This window comes from Borostomias antarcticus, assembly GCF_949987555.1.
Source record: "Borostomias antarcticus genome assembly, chromosome: 14".
Lineage (NCBI taxonomy): Eukaryota > Metazoa > Chordata > Actinopteri > Stomiiformes > Stomiidae > Borostomias > Borostomias antarcticus.
The window spans coordinates 20,318,864-20,335,562 of NC_140247.1; the positions used below are offsets into that span (position 1 = coordinate 20,318,864).

A 16,699-nucleotide genomic window follows, 5' to 3' on the forward strand; every position below is an offset into this window, starting at 1 on the left:
AGCATAAATGCAACATGTCGAGCGACCGCGACACTTTTATTTTGTCGAGCGACATTTGTCGAGCGACACTTTTCAAGAAGCATAAATTAGGCTATAGTTTTGGATAAGTTAGTGCCAGGGAACGGAGTAGCAGCAGCACCACCAGCTCCTGAAAATGTCCACCTTTCTATATTAAAATGAGATCTGTTACTTTACGTCAAAATGATTAATCGCTCAACTGAAAAGCAATATAACCAAAGAGATGATTTATATATATATATTTTAAATATTTAAAAAAAGTTTATTGCAATAACGTTTAAATATTAAATAAACTAAAACTAGCTTGAAGCTAAGAGCTAGCTAGCAACAAACTAAATCCTAACAACGGTTGCCAAGGAGTAGCATCAACAGCAGTCCAGCAGCAACAGAGTTCCATGGCTTCAACCACAGCCTGTCCCGAGGCTATTCCTCTGCTCTACCCACAGTGTCAGGAAGGCATATAAACAGCGCCTTTTAAAGGAAAGACCGGAGACACGGTTTTCTGATCTATACAAGAACGGAGATGTCAGAAATCTGATCTTCCTTACAGACCAGCCACTAGTATGGCACTCCGCCATAAGTGCCCACTACCCCTCTGTGAAGAAAGAGGGGGCCTGTGATGGCTGGAAACTCAAGATCAAAGAGGCAGAAGACCCAGACACCATCATCACAACAATCAGCTCTATAAGAACATGACTGACATGACTAGTGCAGGGGAACCTCAAGAAACTAGAGCGGGACTTTCTACTTATAAAAGAAAGGGCTCCGCAGGAGAAGGCTGCCCCAACTGACAACAATCACACCCTACCAGACAGAGACACCAGCCCCGCTTCCAGCTGCCCCACCACTGACCAGCCGTCAGTTTCTTGTCTTTGAAATTGAGAGTTTAACATGTTTTTTGAATTATTTTTCACGGTGCCCACCCACATCCATTGTATGACCTAAACGGTGGTAGAGCAATTATCAGACTTTCTCAAAAGTGCTAGTTTTGTCAACTTTTTGATCTGAACCATTGTATATGATCATAAGTAACCTTAAAACAGGGCTAAACATGATTTTCCCTTTACTACTCCTTTAACAACATATTTGACAATGTGGCAGGTTTATCCAATCTGAAAAAATCTCACCATCACAGATCAAAAACATCCACCAATGAAAAGTGGTTTGATACAGACTGCATACCGACAAACACTCAGAGGTTTATCAAATCAAAAACACAGACAACCTGACAATCCTGAACTTTGCCTCCAATACTGGGAAACACAAAAATTATACAGAAGAACACTCAGAACTAAAAGGGAGCAACATGCACAGAACCAACTTGATATAATTGAAGAGTCCATTGACTCAAACCATTTATGGAAAAAAATGTCACTCTTTCAGCAAACCACACAAAGAAGAATTGGCTAAACAGGGTGGCTTAACAAAAATAATACAATTAAGTAAACTCACAGATAAGTAGGTCATAAAATAGGTAAATAAAGAGACAATTAACAAAAATAATAAAAAATCAAGTTCAGGTCTCCGACTCAGTGATCACAGCCAGGAGACCTGAACTTGATTTTGTATTATTTTTGTTAATTTATTTTTGTTAATTTATTTGTCTCTGTTGTGAAGTAAGTCTCATACAGCGCCAAACAGCTGAGCCTAAATTAGCCAACTGCACACCTGCTTAACAAGCTAGACGCTAGTCATAGGCAAGGTGCCCTCATTTTTCACTGAGCACCAGCCCCCCCAAATGTCTGCACGCCACTGACGACTGTGATGTACAGTCGGTTCACTTACTCTAGACAAATATGCTTATTGTTAAGTCTCTTTGGATAAATGCGTCACTAAATCACTATAATGTACTCATAGAAGCACAGATAAGGGGAATGAGCAGGTGCCATCTTTGAGAGCCACCAGACCTTCTTCCCTGTGTCTCAGACTGAGGTGAGCCACCCTGAGAATATTCACAAGGGACAATGGTCATGATTCTGAGTTGGGAACAATACAGCACTAAAACTATAACATGAATATTGGGAACATGTACCAGGGATAGATACACATAGTGGCCGACCATGTAGGCAACATCTCTGTAACTATTTATCTACTCTACTGATAGTCACTTCACTCTTATGAAGTATTTAGCCCATGTTAAGTGCTCTGTAAATGTTCCCAGCCAATTGACGTAAACATTTTCAAGGAGCTTGCTCGATCGGGAAGAATTTTTACAGCTCACTTTTTCGGCCCTCGGTTGAACTGTTTTTTTTCTTCCCTCTGGAAAATGTAGGGGTGGGATCTATGCCCCCCCCCCCCCATTGCTCTCTGTAAAGTGCATTGTGTTGCCTGTGTGTATGAAATCCCTCCATCCATCCATCGTCATCCACTTATCCAGGGCCGGGTCGCGGAGGCAGCAGCTCCAGCAGGGGGCCCCAGACATCCCTAGCAGCATCAACCAGCTCTGCCTGGGGGATCTTTAGCCGCTCACAGGCCAGTGCTGAGATGTAATCCCGCCACCTGGTCCCAGGTCTGCCCTGCAGCCTCCTCCCAGCTGGACATGCCTGGGACACCTCCCTAAGTTTGACTTAATTAGAATTGAACAAAAAAAGACAACAATACATTCTGGTTTGGTTTCAGCTCACCTCTGGTTTCTACTGTTCCCTCAATGCTTTCACAATGTTGGTCAGACTGTAGTTCTTGATGACATCGCTGCTCCTAGTGAACTCTGTTTGACACTCTGGATACTGGTGGGGCTCATTCAGGGTCTCCAAGCAGATATAGCAAGTCATCTCTGACAATACTGTGTCCATGTTTATAAAATCTACAGAACACACATAAGTCTATTGAAAAGCAGAGGTAGGTTGTAAGAGAAAAGACTCCAGATGAGAAACAGAATGTAGGTGCCTTAATGATAACAGGCAATTGCTTCAAATACTTTAGACTTTAGTGTCCCAAACAAATCTACTTAAAAACTAATTTATAGATCCTCCAGTCAGTGCAACTCATTACCTATACACATTCAACCAATCAGAGGCAAACTTTTTTCAAAAAATCACAGAAATAGAAGCTATTAAGAGAGACCACACAACAGGAATGATGCCAGTGCCACCTGCTATGTTTTGTTGTGCTTCAACACAATAGTTTGTTTTGATAACCTCTGTTGAGTGTTTACATTACTGAATTTAATGTTGACTTTTAACTATATACAATACATGCATTGGATTATACTTTTACTATGTACTTTCTTATGTTTGTATATATGTTTGTATGTCTGTATATTGTCAGTGTTTAGTGTTGTATAATTTTTATGTGGACTGTAGGAAGACTAGCGTAAAACAAACTTTTACAATTTGGACAGTTCAGCCGAGAAACAGAGCAGTTAACATAGAACCTCTTCACCATCATCTCTCACTGTAGCAAATACTAATGGATTTTATTTGCATTTTCAAACATGTTTCTGAACATCCTGACCAGCCTTAGTACATGTCTGAACATCCTGGCAAGTTCATATTTCCTTGAAATCCACTCACACATTTGAACCCCCAGTACGATCAAACATACGACGAAACAGCTTCCATAGAAGAGCCCGACGGCACAGAAAATGCCATCTACAACCGTAAACCCCAGAACGATAAGCAGTAGGAGACAGGACATACTGAGCCTCAGACACAGAGGGAGCAGGGAGAACGTGAGCCACCACAGTCCCTGGAGCAGCCCGAAGACGAGTCGGAAGAGCAGCCACGCAAACCAGGACAGCAGAGGGACCAGCGCCCACACAGGAGGATCAACCCTGGAGTATGTCTTAAGAGAGGTGAGAGAGCGACCACACACACACACACACACACACACACACACACACACACACACACACACACAAGCATAAACTCGGTACTGCTCTTGTCTTAAAACAACATCCTTTAATCTGGTTTATATTAGCCTAGCCTGGCTAAGAGAAAATACCTGTATTGGGTTTGGATGGACTTCCTTCTCTGTCTTGCCTGTGGTCTTCCAAAGAATGGTCAGAATGGTCACTAGTGGAGGAACAGAAACATACAGGAACATTAATCGTTCATCTCTCTCTCCATTTATCTCAAATGGCCTACTGTATTTCACAACTGAAGTCCAATATTCCTCTAATGGGGTGTGTCATACTGCATACTCACAGAAGAGGGCAGCAAAGAGGGAGATGAGCAGTCCCCATCTTTGAAAACCACCGGACCTTGCTCCTTGTGCCTCTCGCTCAGACTGAGAACTATGTCCTCCATCCCGGGAATATCCACAAGGGAATGTTTCCACAATGTTGGCCAGACGGTAGATCTTGATGACATCGCTGCTCCTAGTGAACTCTGTTAGACACTCTGGACAGCGGTGGTCAACTCTACTCCTCAGGTGGTTGATACAGCTCATGCAGGACAGACAGTAGCTGTGTCCACACGGATACTGGTGGGGCTCAGTCAGGGTCTCCAAGCAGATACAGCAAGTCACCAGCTCTGATAATGCTTTGTCCATTTTTAAAGTGTACAAAAAAATAAAGTCTAATGAAAAGCAGATGTATGTTGTGCAAGAAGATACTCCAGATGAGAGAGAGAAAGAGAAATAAGTAGTACCCAGGCAGCGTTTGCTGAAAGTGAAACCTAACGCAAGTGAAATGTAGCCTACTTTGATGTGCGCATGTGTGAGTGTGGGTGTGTCTGCACACATTGAATAGTGTCATGGATTTTTTAGAGACAACTGGCCTCGGCCTTTCAGGTTTCAGCATTTTGTTCCTAAACCTATTGGTTCACCGTCCTCTACCTTCTGCCATTCCAATTGGTTTCTTGTAGGGACAATAGAACAATATGAGGTCACACTAGGCCAGTTGTGGAAGTATCTAAACACCCCTGCTGTGGCTTTATCATTATAACAGGAAGACATCTCCAGGGGGGGACACATCCCAGACTTTCAGTCTGGCCTAGTGTGACCTCATATTGTTCTATTGTCCCTACAAGAAACCTATTCAAGATTTACCGCTCTTTCGAATATCACCTGTCTGAACTCTTGACCATTGTTGATGACGTCCGCCATTTATTATGACGTGTAAAGATGGGTTAGCCAATCAAATCTCTAGAAGCGTCATATCCGTGTATTGCTTGAATATAAGACCACGCAACACCAAACTGTTTCACTTCTGTTGGATGAACCACTCTGTGTTTTATCCTGAAGTCCTTTTGCAATGATATGTTTTCTTTACCAATTCCATAGCTTTGATTTGTCTGTGACCAAAGGCAATTAAAAACTAGACAATGGGAGACACTCATATGACAGAACACATGTATACCATGGCCTTCCAGTCACAGAGTGAATTATTATCAAAACCCGAGAGGCTATGTGGATTCTGTCCCTCCCGTTACACAGAAGTGTAGTTGACAGAATACGCTCAATCTGAGATGGTTCAGGTTTCAGCGAGCGGGGGCTGGGTCATGCACACAGCTCAGGTCCATGGACTGGAGGTAGTTGGTCCACCCAGGGGTGATGGCTGGAATTACACCAACGGTACAGCTCGGTAAATAGTCTTAATAAACAATATTTTGTATGTGAACCGGCACAGGTCCATGTCTTTAATAAATCAGACTGAACCTTTTTGAGCGAACCTTAGCAAATCCTTTTTACTTTTGATAGCTAGATCAAATTTATTTCAATTACAATAGTCCGTACTGGGCCCTGTGTGTGTGTAAACCAGAGGCTTGGCCTTGGCTGACACAGGGAAGACAAGGATACAGGGATAGGAGGCGGAGGTAGTGAGTAAGATTAGACACAGGGAAGACAAGGATACAGGAATAGGAGGCGAAGGTAGTGAGTAAGATTGATCACAGGGATGACAAGGATACAGGAATAGGAGGCGAAGGTAGTGAGTAAGATTGATCACAGGGAAGACAAGGATAGGAGGCGAAGGTAGTGAGTAAGATTGATCACAGGGAAGACAAGGATACAGGAATAGGAGGCGAAGGTAGTGAGTAAGATTGATCACAGGGACTAGGAACTGAGGGACCAAATGACAGGCATGTAAATTAGGACCTGATAAGTGGACAAAGGATATTAAAACTAAAGTTGGGAATTAATAGAATCATTGAAGAGTCGACAAGGGATGAGTAACAGCTTTCTCAGAAAGAGAGCTCTATAAGGTGATAATAATGGTAATAGTAGTAGTAGTAGTAGAAACTTTATTAAAGACAGCTCGGAGGTCCATATAAAAAACGTACATACAGACATACATTAATCAATCAATATGTACATATAGGTAAAAATGGCAATGGTTCCACAGTCTGGATGCGAACCTGACCGCACTCAGTGCAGGGTTAGTTAGGGCTACAATAATAAGATTTTTTGAATCAGACATTCTACACATACATCTGTACATTAGGTTCTGTAACACAGCAGCACAGTTGGGTACACAGACACTGACAAACTTAGCGCTGCTACTGCGCGGTACCTTCAGCAGTAGCCTCATGCAGTCATTATAGGCCACTGTTAGTTTCCGCATACTACACTTCCTGTAGCGGCGCTACAGGTGGGCAGTATACATAGGAGCACAATAAGATCTAAACAGTGTGGTCTTCACAGCTACTGAGCACATACTGAATTTACGAAGTAACATGTTTGCTTGCGCATACAGCATTCGACAGTGTCTGCTAATATCCTTATCATCAGATAGATCACTTGATACTGTATGTAATGCCCCAGATATTTTATCTCATCACACACTTTTAGGACAGAGCCAGACAGTAATAAACAATTTCTTTATTATTATTATTATTATTATTATTATTATTATTATTATTATTATTATTATACTAATACTACTACTACTACTAATAAACTTGGTAACACTTTACAATAAGGTACACAAAAAATGAGTAGTTATTGAGTAGCTAATGATGAACCAATGATTAGGTAATGATTAGTTACTGATTAACTCTGAGATTAGTTAATGAGTAGTTACTGATGGGGACTACTATAGTAGTTACTGAGGAACTAGAGAACAGACTGGGGACTACTATAGTAGTTACTGAGGAACTAGAGAACAGACTGGGGACTACTATAGTAGTTACTGAGGAACTAGAGAACAGACTGGGGACTACTATAGTAGTTACTGAGGAACTAGAGAACAGACTGGGGACTACTATAGTAGTTACTGAGGAACTAGAGAACAGACTGGGGACTACTATAGACCTGTATTTGTGTTTAAAGGTGCTCAGACGGGGCAGTGGTGCAGCGTATCAGATATAAACAAGTGGGCGTTTTCACTCCATACGGTGCCGTTCAGGGGGTAGGGCTCAACGCCGGCTTCGCTCATAATAAAAAGAAATTCTGCATTTGCTCCACAGGCACTGCACCGCTGGCTATATTTTCTGTACAGATAGTTATGACTGGACCTATTTATTGCATATATTGGATTTTTATTTTTTATTTTTTTTACAAAAAGTGCAGTAAATCGAACAGAGCACCTTTAAAGTCGCACAGAAATGGACGTTTGAGATCATCTAACTTCCATAGTTTGACGTATTTCCGACGCAAACAAGCTATGAGGGTGGGACATATGTTCAGAGGAATTTGATTGGAACATTGACAAGTGGACAGGCTTTAAGAACTTTAGACAGATTCGATAGAAGGATAGCGTTGATTGACGGGTGGATGTCGTAAGATTATTGGCCTAAAATCTAAGGTACCTATTGTCGTCATTGCGCGTGACCTACCGTTTTCCAGGAAGTAAGAAATTATATACTTTGATATAAGATTTACAACAAAAGTAGAATTTTTGAATTTTTTTGGCATACATCGTTGAATAGGTGAACACTATGACCAAGTATGTGAACCAAAATGGGACAGAATGCTTTTTTCATTTCAGTGCGACTTTAATGACAGATTATGACATATTCCAGGTCAGCAGCCACAGGCCGACGCTGGCTTTGCCTGTAGTTAATGATCTGTAGAGAGCAACAGCACACAGATGGGAGAGGCTGGATTGGAGGAATGCGAGGTGGATTTATTTCCTGTAAAACAGACGTCCATTTACAAGGCCGGCCTGAATAAACAGCTCAGCCCGCTGCCTGTTTCATACGATCACAGTCAGTGGGAAGGATGCCCCCCCGCCCCCCCCCCCTCCCTGCTTCTCCACTCTCAGCTCCAGGTCCAGTAGACTATTCATCAGGACCTATGTGAGGGGTCTCTCTCTCGCACACACAGACACTCGCACACACACGCACACACACACAGGCTAACCCTAGAAAGTGGATGATGATGATTTTGGGGGGGGGGAATTACAGAGGAAGTATTCAATATCTTATTTTACAACAATTAATCATTCCATAAAACTTTGCTGGTCCATTCTATAAACACCATGAGTCAGAGCTAAGTCGACAATTCACTTTGCGCCAAGGCAGAGGAGTGTGTGTGTGTGTGTGTGTGTGTGTGTATGCATGTGTGTATATGTGTGTGTGTGTGTGTGTGTGTGTGTGTGTGTGTGTGTGTGTGTGTGTGTATGCATGTGTGTATATGTGTGTGTGTGTGTGTGTGTGTGTGTGTGTGTGTATATGTGTATATGTGTATATGTGTGTATGCGTGTGTGTGTGCATGTATGGAATAAAAAACTTGTGTACGGTGGTGAAATTAAGCTCGGTGAGTCTGGTTTGTCTCCCGTGAAAGAGGCTCTTTCATTCTGATTCCCCTGACCTGCTTCTTACCCAGCATTCTCCCTCCCCCAGATAACCAGCGCTCTCCCCCAGGCTGACCTAAGAAAAACACCCCTCCCACGCCTCCCCTCCATCTCCCTGGCTTTCACATCACTTTCCAGGTCACTTTTCTGCTGCAACCAACCCTCTTTAGGGCCTGCGCCACACAAGGTTTCACCCCAAGCGTTAAAGCCAAACCCACGCTCACCTTCTCCTCCCCACACCACCGGCTCCAACCCCAATCCAAACACACCTGCTACCACCTCCATTCAACCGCACTGGCAGATTTTGAAAGTATTTTAATTTGTCTATTTAATTTGTCTATTTAATTTGTCTCTGGGTCGTTTCTGCGAGCGCCCAGGGCCAGCGCTCCGGCCCTGAGGGTTGTTGTTCCTGCCGTGACCGGCGATGCTGACGCAGCGGATTCTTAAATCCGCAGGAGGAACACGGCAGCGGCGCCCGGCTCAGGTGAGGGGAGGAGCGGAGGGAGGGGCGGCGAACGGCGGTCGGTCTATTACACAACCTCTCTTCCTCCGTTCTACCGGGGGATAGGGTCACTTTCACCACGCCGAACACCGCGGTAAGAAACGGCTGACACGTCGGCATGGACCACCGTGAATTGTGAAGTTATGCTTCTAACCGGAGGAAAACCCACGAGAACGTCCACAACCATCACTCACGTCAGAACAATAAAGTTAGCAATACATGATGAACCATCCATCAAGAGGAGAGAGGGCCTCCTTACTCCTGTGGAGGATATGGTCAGTTTACAAGACAGAATAAGTAGGTTTAAGTACAGTACAGCAACACTGACCCTAATGAGACCCTGTGTATTTGATTGTGACGTGATTGGTTCCTGATTTGCATTGTCCATCTGGACAAATGACCACTGTTCATTCAAGAGGAGACATACAATAACAACTCAATTCCTCTCACCCTCGCAACTCAAGTTTAGTTGTTCCAATGGGTTTATTGACAGTCTAAAACATCACAAACCCAGGGGATCTCTCATGAAACCGTTTCTCCACATGTATGTCCCCAATGGATGACAAAGCCTGACACAACTCTTTAGGTGTCCAGCCAGATGCCTGCTCAAGGGTCCTTATACTGTATGAAGAGTTAGGCTGCGTTCCGAAACGCATACTTCTACTTCTTACTACTAGTACCTACTACAGCTGCCCTTAAGGCTTAAGTTGCAAGCAGTAGGCATCCAATTGGGACATACTACCTTGTCATAACATTGCGCCTTGAAATTTGCCCACATCCGTCGCTGTCCATAACGCGACATTCGTCTACAGCTGTCACGACTCGCACATGTGATGCAAATTTCCGCTACGCACAGGATTGTGGGTCAGAATAGCCAGAAAAGCCTGCTGGCTTGCATACTGCAAAATACGACCGGATGTAGTAGGACATCCTGGTATTTTTGCCATACTGCATGTGGCATACTATGTATTGGGACATACTACATCCTGTTTTGGCATAGTATATAGTAGGGTAGTATGCGATTCGGAACGCAGCCTTAGTTTCTGGCCCTGTGGTGACCAGGTGCTGTGAGGAGAGCGGCTGCCTTCACCCTGCCAAGTCAAACAGAGCCTCGGGCGCTGAAGACTGGTCCTGCCTCGCCTGTGAGGTCCCTCATGCTGACCACAGTGTCAACAGAGAGATGGGGAGGTGTTGCATCACCAAGGACAGAAAGATGGAGAGAGAGATGCAGAGAGATGGAGAGAGAGAGAGAGAGAGAGGAGAGAAGATTGACGAGTACAGCGAGGATCATTTACCAGAAGTCATGATTGAAAATGACAGACCGTGGTAAGATGCATGCAAATAAGAAGGTACAACAACTTAAAGGAAAATGCTCGTTTTTGACAACCTGGACCTTATTTACGACATATTATAAGAAGTTTGACTCACCCAGATCACTTTTGTGTTGTTCGGAGGCCTGTAGAAGAAATTTAAAATCCAGCGCGAGCCAGTATATCCATGTAATGGCGGCGCACGGGGCATAGGGAATGCAGTTTCTCAAAATCCATTTTCGGCCGCTAAACGGTTGTTTTCATCAATCACATTGCATGAATCGACAGTTGATATTCCTCTACGCGAGCCATTCTTTCGGTTTTCAAATACGTGGTCTGTAGCCTCTGTAATATGATCTTTACAAGCCTCTCCCCCACTTGCTCCAGCACGCATGCGCACAGGCCAGCGCGCAGACTGGATATTCTCCGGCTCACATTCTCTGCGCTACGATCGTAGTTGGTGCCGAGAATATTGTCGTCGTCATTCGTCAGCAACAATCCGATCGTAGCGCAGAGAATGTGAGGGAGCATAGCCAGTGTAAAGATCATATTACAGAGGCTACAGACCACGTATTTGAAAACCGAAAGAATGGCTCGCGTAGAGGAATATCAACTGTCGATTCATGCAATCTGATTGATGAAAACAACCGTTTAGCGGCCGAAAATGGATTTTGAGAAACTGCATTCCCTTTGCCCCGTGCGCCGCCATTACATGGATATACTGGCTCGCGCTGGATTTTAAATTTCTTCTACAGGCCTCCGAACAACACAAAAGTGATCTGGGTGAGTCAAACTTCTTATAATATGTCGTAAATAAGGTCCAGGTTGTCAAAAACGAGCATTTTCCTTTAAAGGGATAGTCTGGAATTTTGGACTTGGAGCCTCATTTGCAACTTAGCTATTATGTTGTTGATTGATTGCGATCAGTTTCAGCTGCTCCCATGCTGCCTCTCGTTTGGGCATTTGTCTTGCTAACCCAGATAGCAAGCGGATGTGTAATGATTCTGGGCCATATATGGGCCGGAACTAAGCCACAAGGGCCAGATCTGGCCTGTATATGGCCCAGATCCGCTTCCTATCTGGGAATGCTAGCGTAATAGAGAAATCCAAATCCCTATCCTTATTATTTCATGTCGTTTCAATGTCTGACATTGCAGAACCAGAACCCGTGTGGGTACCTGTACTGTATGTTCTGAAATGGCTTGTGATTTGTGAGAAAAATTTTCTTCATGATCAGCCCCTCTCCCTCTCTGAAGGGGGTTACTCACCCCTCTCTTCTATGTCCTAGCAGCTGATTCCCAAGAACAATGGCCTGGCGTCTACACATACAGGTCAGCTGTTGACCTGTAGGACTGCCCTACTCTTGGGTGACCCTCTCATGTAATTGGTTAGTGGAGTTTTACTTATTCATGTATAGGTTGTCCCCACAGTGGATATAACGCTGTTTTGCACATGCATGCAGCTTTTGGCAGAACTTTTGTCTCCTACCAGAAAGCCCGACTTTGTGTTGGAATAAACCAAATTAACCACTTTTGGACTTACGAGGGTGAACCTTGTCATTTCGACTACTCATTTTTAACGATTAATACAATTTCTATAACACTAGCGCAATGCAATGGTACAGGCTATCATCCACTACCAAACTCACTTAAACACTCCACATTGCACCCAAAGCAAAATATGAGGACAGGTTGTTGGAGGTTAATTTGAGTGTTTAGACCATCATTTTTAACTCAAACTATCGTTGAATCCTTAATTTTGTGGGGACCTATTTTCTCTGTGGAAGTAGTAGGGCGGATCAATAATTATATATGCATTACCTAACTAATGTAGTGCCTGAATCATAGCTAACGGCTACAATATAATGGCTAAATTCCAGACTATCCCTTTAATTTCACTTCTACACTAAAACCAAACAGTTTACTACTGAAAAGCAGAACAAGCTGCTATTCAGTAATCTTTTAATAATACTTTTTTAAAAGCAAGAGAGTTGGAGAGAGAGGAAGAGAGAGAGAGGAGGGGAAAAGAGATCTGGAGAGAGGGAGTAGAAAGTGAGGGAGGGAACGGGATCAAAAGGATAGAGAGCGGAGTGAGAGGGGGGAGAAAGAGCGAAGGAATTAGAGAGAAAGAGGGAGGGAGGGAGAGAGAGAACAAGCAGCTTTCCTGGAAGCCCTGCGCTGATTAGAAAGGAGGTAGTGTTCAAGGTGAGGCACCAGCCGTATTCAATAACAGAGCGTCTTCCTCCACCAAACATGGCCTCTGCTGCCGACCTGCACGGAGCAGGAGAGCACAGCTCTGCCCGCCAAACCTCCAGGTTTTCTGAGAATGTATAAAAACGACCCTATTGGAAAAAACAGTGTTTGTGTGAGGGTGTGTTTGTTTGTGTGTGTGTGCGTGTGTGTGTGTGTGTGTGTGTGTGCGCGCGCGTGCGTGTGTGTGTTTGTGTGTGGGTGTGTTTGTTTGTATGTGTGAGATATGGTTACTGTAGTGGTAAAAACAGGTCAAGCTTTCTTTGTTCCTTTGTTCAATTCCATTAAACTTTACCCCATTTCTGTCCACTTCCTTGGGAGTTGGATGCATAATGTCTGACGCGCGTTAAATGATCAAGGAGATATTTGCCGTTCCATGTTAGATTTATTTGCAAAATGAACATAAAACTTTAGAAAACAAACATAAAGCTATTCAAAGTGCTGCAGGTTCCAATAGGGTTGTGTACACAGTCAAAGACTGTCGCGTGCACCCGCTCACCCAATCTGGCCCGCGCACCGCACCGTCTTACATACCCTTCTCCTATAGAGGGACACATCATCTCACATATACATGCACACTAACACAACAGACAATAAATGCACAGAATAAATGCACAGAAAAAGAACATTATAATTTTTACTTGAATATTACAATAGAAATAGATGCGCCTTCCCCCCAAAATAGACTTGTTGTGGTGCTAAACCAAAAATATCCATCCATCCATCCATCTTCATCCGCTTATCCGGGGTCGGGTCGCGGAGGCAGCAGTACCAGCAGGGGGCCCCATACATCCCTTTCCCTGGCAGCATCAACCAGCTCTGCCTGGGGAATCTTTAGCCGCTCCCAGGCCAGTGCGGAGATGTAACCAGATGTGCCACCTGGTCCTGGGTCTACCCCGCGGCCTCCTCCCAGCCGGACACGCCTGGAACACCTCCCTAGGGAGGCGCCCAGGAGGCATCCTCACTAGATGCCCGAACCACCTCAACTGGGTCCTTTCGACGCAAAGGAGCAGCGGCTCTACTCGGCTCTACTCCGAGTCTCTCCCGGATGACTGAACTTCTCACCCGATCTCTCAGGGAGACCCCAGCCGTCCTCCGGAGAAAACTCATTTCGGCCGCTTGTATCCGTGATCTCGTTCTTTCGGTCATGACTCATCCTTCATGACCATAGGTGAGGGTGGGGACGAAGATAGACCGGTAGATCGAGAGCTTTGCCTTTTGGCTCAGCTCTCTTTTCGTCACAACAGTGCGGTAAAGTGACTGCAGAACCGCACCAGCTGCTCCGATTCTCCGGCCAAACTCCCTCTCCATGGTTCCCTCACTCGTGATCAAGACCCCCAGATACTTGAACTCCTTCACTTGGGGTAAGGACTCATTTCCTACTCGGAGCGGACAGACCACCGGTTTCCTGCTGAGAACCATGGCCTCAGACTTAGAAGTGCTGATTCTCATCCCAGCCGCTTCACACTCAGTTGCAAACCTATCCAGAGAGTGCTGGAGGTCGCAGGCAGATGATGCCATCAGGACCACATCAACTGCAAATAGCAGCGATGCGATCGACAGCTCACCGAACTGCAAACCCCCCTCCGCACGACTACGCCTCGATATCCTGTCCATGAAAATCACAAACAGGATTGGTGACAAAGCGCAGCCCTGGCAGAGGCCAACCCCCACCGGAAAGGAAGACGACTGCAGAGGACACAGACACAGCTCTCGCTCTGGGTGTACAGGGATTGGATGGCCAGGAGTTTGGTTCCGGCGCCGGTGCTGTGCGTGGAGGTTAGCCCCACCAGGTGTAATTGGTATCGCTCCACCTCCCTCACAAGCTCCGGCTCCTTCGCCCCCAGCGAGGTCACGTTCCATGTCCCCAGAGCCAGCCTCTGCCGCTCGGGTCCAGTCCATCGGTGCCCACCGCTTTCACTGCCACCTAGTTGGCAGCGCACCCGACCCCGACAGTTCCTCCCACGGGTGGTGGGTCCACGGGATGAAGGATGAGATGGTGTCTCCACGTCTCTTTTTCGGGATCCGTGGTAAGCCCGGCCACCAGGCACTCACAGGCGGGCCCTCCGTCTGGGCCTGGCTCCAGACGAGGGCCCCGGACTACCTCCGGGCCGGGTCTCTCTTCCTCGTATGTTGTACTCCATCTGGGGTTTTTACCTGTAACCCCAGGTAGGGGGGCTAGGGGGTACTACCACTTGACCAAGGTGGACCCCCAGACTAGTGGAGGGAAGGAGGCGTCTTACTTCTCCATTCTAGTTTGCACTGAAACTAGTCACTGCCCCAAAAAATATGAACATCAAAAAGGACATCGGTGAATGGTAGCACTCACCAATAAAAGATACATGGACAGATCCTCTATTTCACCGGTTTATTTTTGGCGTCAATGAAACATGCTAACGTTTCGGCCAGAGGCCTTCCTCAGAACAACTTATATGTTTGATGTGAATAAATATGTTTGTATGTGTGAATGATGCTTTTAATGCTAAACATAAATTAATGAAAGAATGAACAAGTTAATGGCTACTCATACAGTTACAATAAACTGAATATATCTTCAGTTTACTCAGTCCAACTAACTCAACTCCTCAAACATGTTTGCTTTGACTCCTTTGCTCCTTATTTGAGCTGAAAAGGAATCTCAGCCACTGACGGAGGGGGGGTGGGTGAATGTCAATACAGATAACTCACATTATTAACTCCAATAGGGTCTTTGTCAAGGTAAGCCTGGAGAACTGGTGCAAACCAGCAGTGGTTGGCTGCAGTATTCTTGAAGGCACGTAGTTGGCAAGAGAGTTAGCAATGCAGCCTGGTCCTCGCCCATTAAAGGAGTAGTAAAAGGAAAATCATGTTTAGCCCTGTTTTAAGGTTGACAAAACTAGCACTTTTGAGAAAGTCTGATAACTGCTCTACCACCGTTTAGGTCATACAATGGATGTGGGTGGGCACCGTAAAAAATCATTCAAAAACATGTTAAACCCTCGATTTCAAAGACAAGAAACTCACTGAGGTGTTAGTTGGCGTTATGACATATAATTCACCATAAAGTAAGATTCTAGTTCATCTGGAAAGCCTTTTTTAAATATTTATCAGACATTATTTCATGTCATTTCAATTCACAGCTATTTCAGTGGCATGACTAGCTTCCATCCTACCAGTCCTGAACAGAAACAAGCCAGCCACTCACATAAGCCAGGTTGGACCTGGCCTGGTTAACCTTTAGTGGAGCAACGGTATCTAAAGCAGTTGACAAGGTACTGTGGGAGTTTTGGACCTCATTTAGAGAGCATTCATAGCTGCATGGCTCAAATGATCTCATAATATTGGTGAACTGTGCTTCAGCCCTGCTGTCTAGGAATCTCTCTCTAGTCAACCAGTCTGGTGCACTGAAGCAGTATGACTGGCAATATACTGTCTCAGTCTCACACACACTTACTGGTTGCACAGTATATTAATCCTGACCTTTCTGGTACAAACCTGTTGCTTCAGAAAATCATGTTAATCATTTAAACCTCGATATTTGTTGCTTGTAGTTTATTTTTGACACTGTGTCAACCCAACTCACCAATATAGAATTATAAATAAATGCACCAAAATAACTAACCATGGTATTCTATTTGTTCAACATTTTCGGGTCCTTGGTGGTTTTCAGGGTGTATTGTTAGGTTGTTGGTTCCTTAAACAGACAGGTGGTTTCACAAATATGGAAGAACATTCTTCACATGAATTATTATTGCCAAAGGTTGAATTCATGGCAGAACAAGTGTACAGTGAACCTGTTGTCCCTCACCCATGATGCATGTCGTCAGCATGTACAGTTGTTGAATGTATAAGTGGAGTTTCATCAGGTGGGGGACAGTTAGTATTTGTGGTAGGTCAACCCATGAATACCTCTTATCCTCATCCTGTTATCTGTGTGTGTGTATTTGTGTGTAAGTGTATGTGTGTG

General features: G+C 44.7%; 1 protein-coding gene across 1 annotated transcript in view; it reads left to right on the forward strand.

The window, feature by feature from the left end:
* Positions 1-16,699, forward strand: part of LOC311317655 (carnosine synthase 1-like) — a gene marked incomplete at both ends in the record, with an annotated part of 81,763 nt that overhangs the window by 6,044 nt on the left and 59,020 nt on the right. The gene's annotated exons all lie outside the window — the stretch shown is intronic.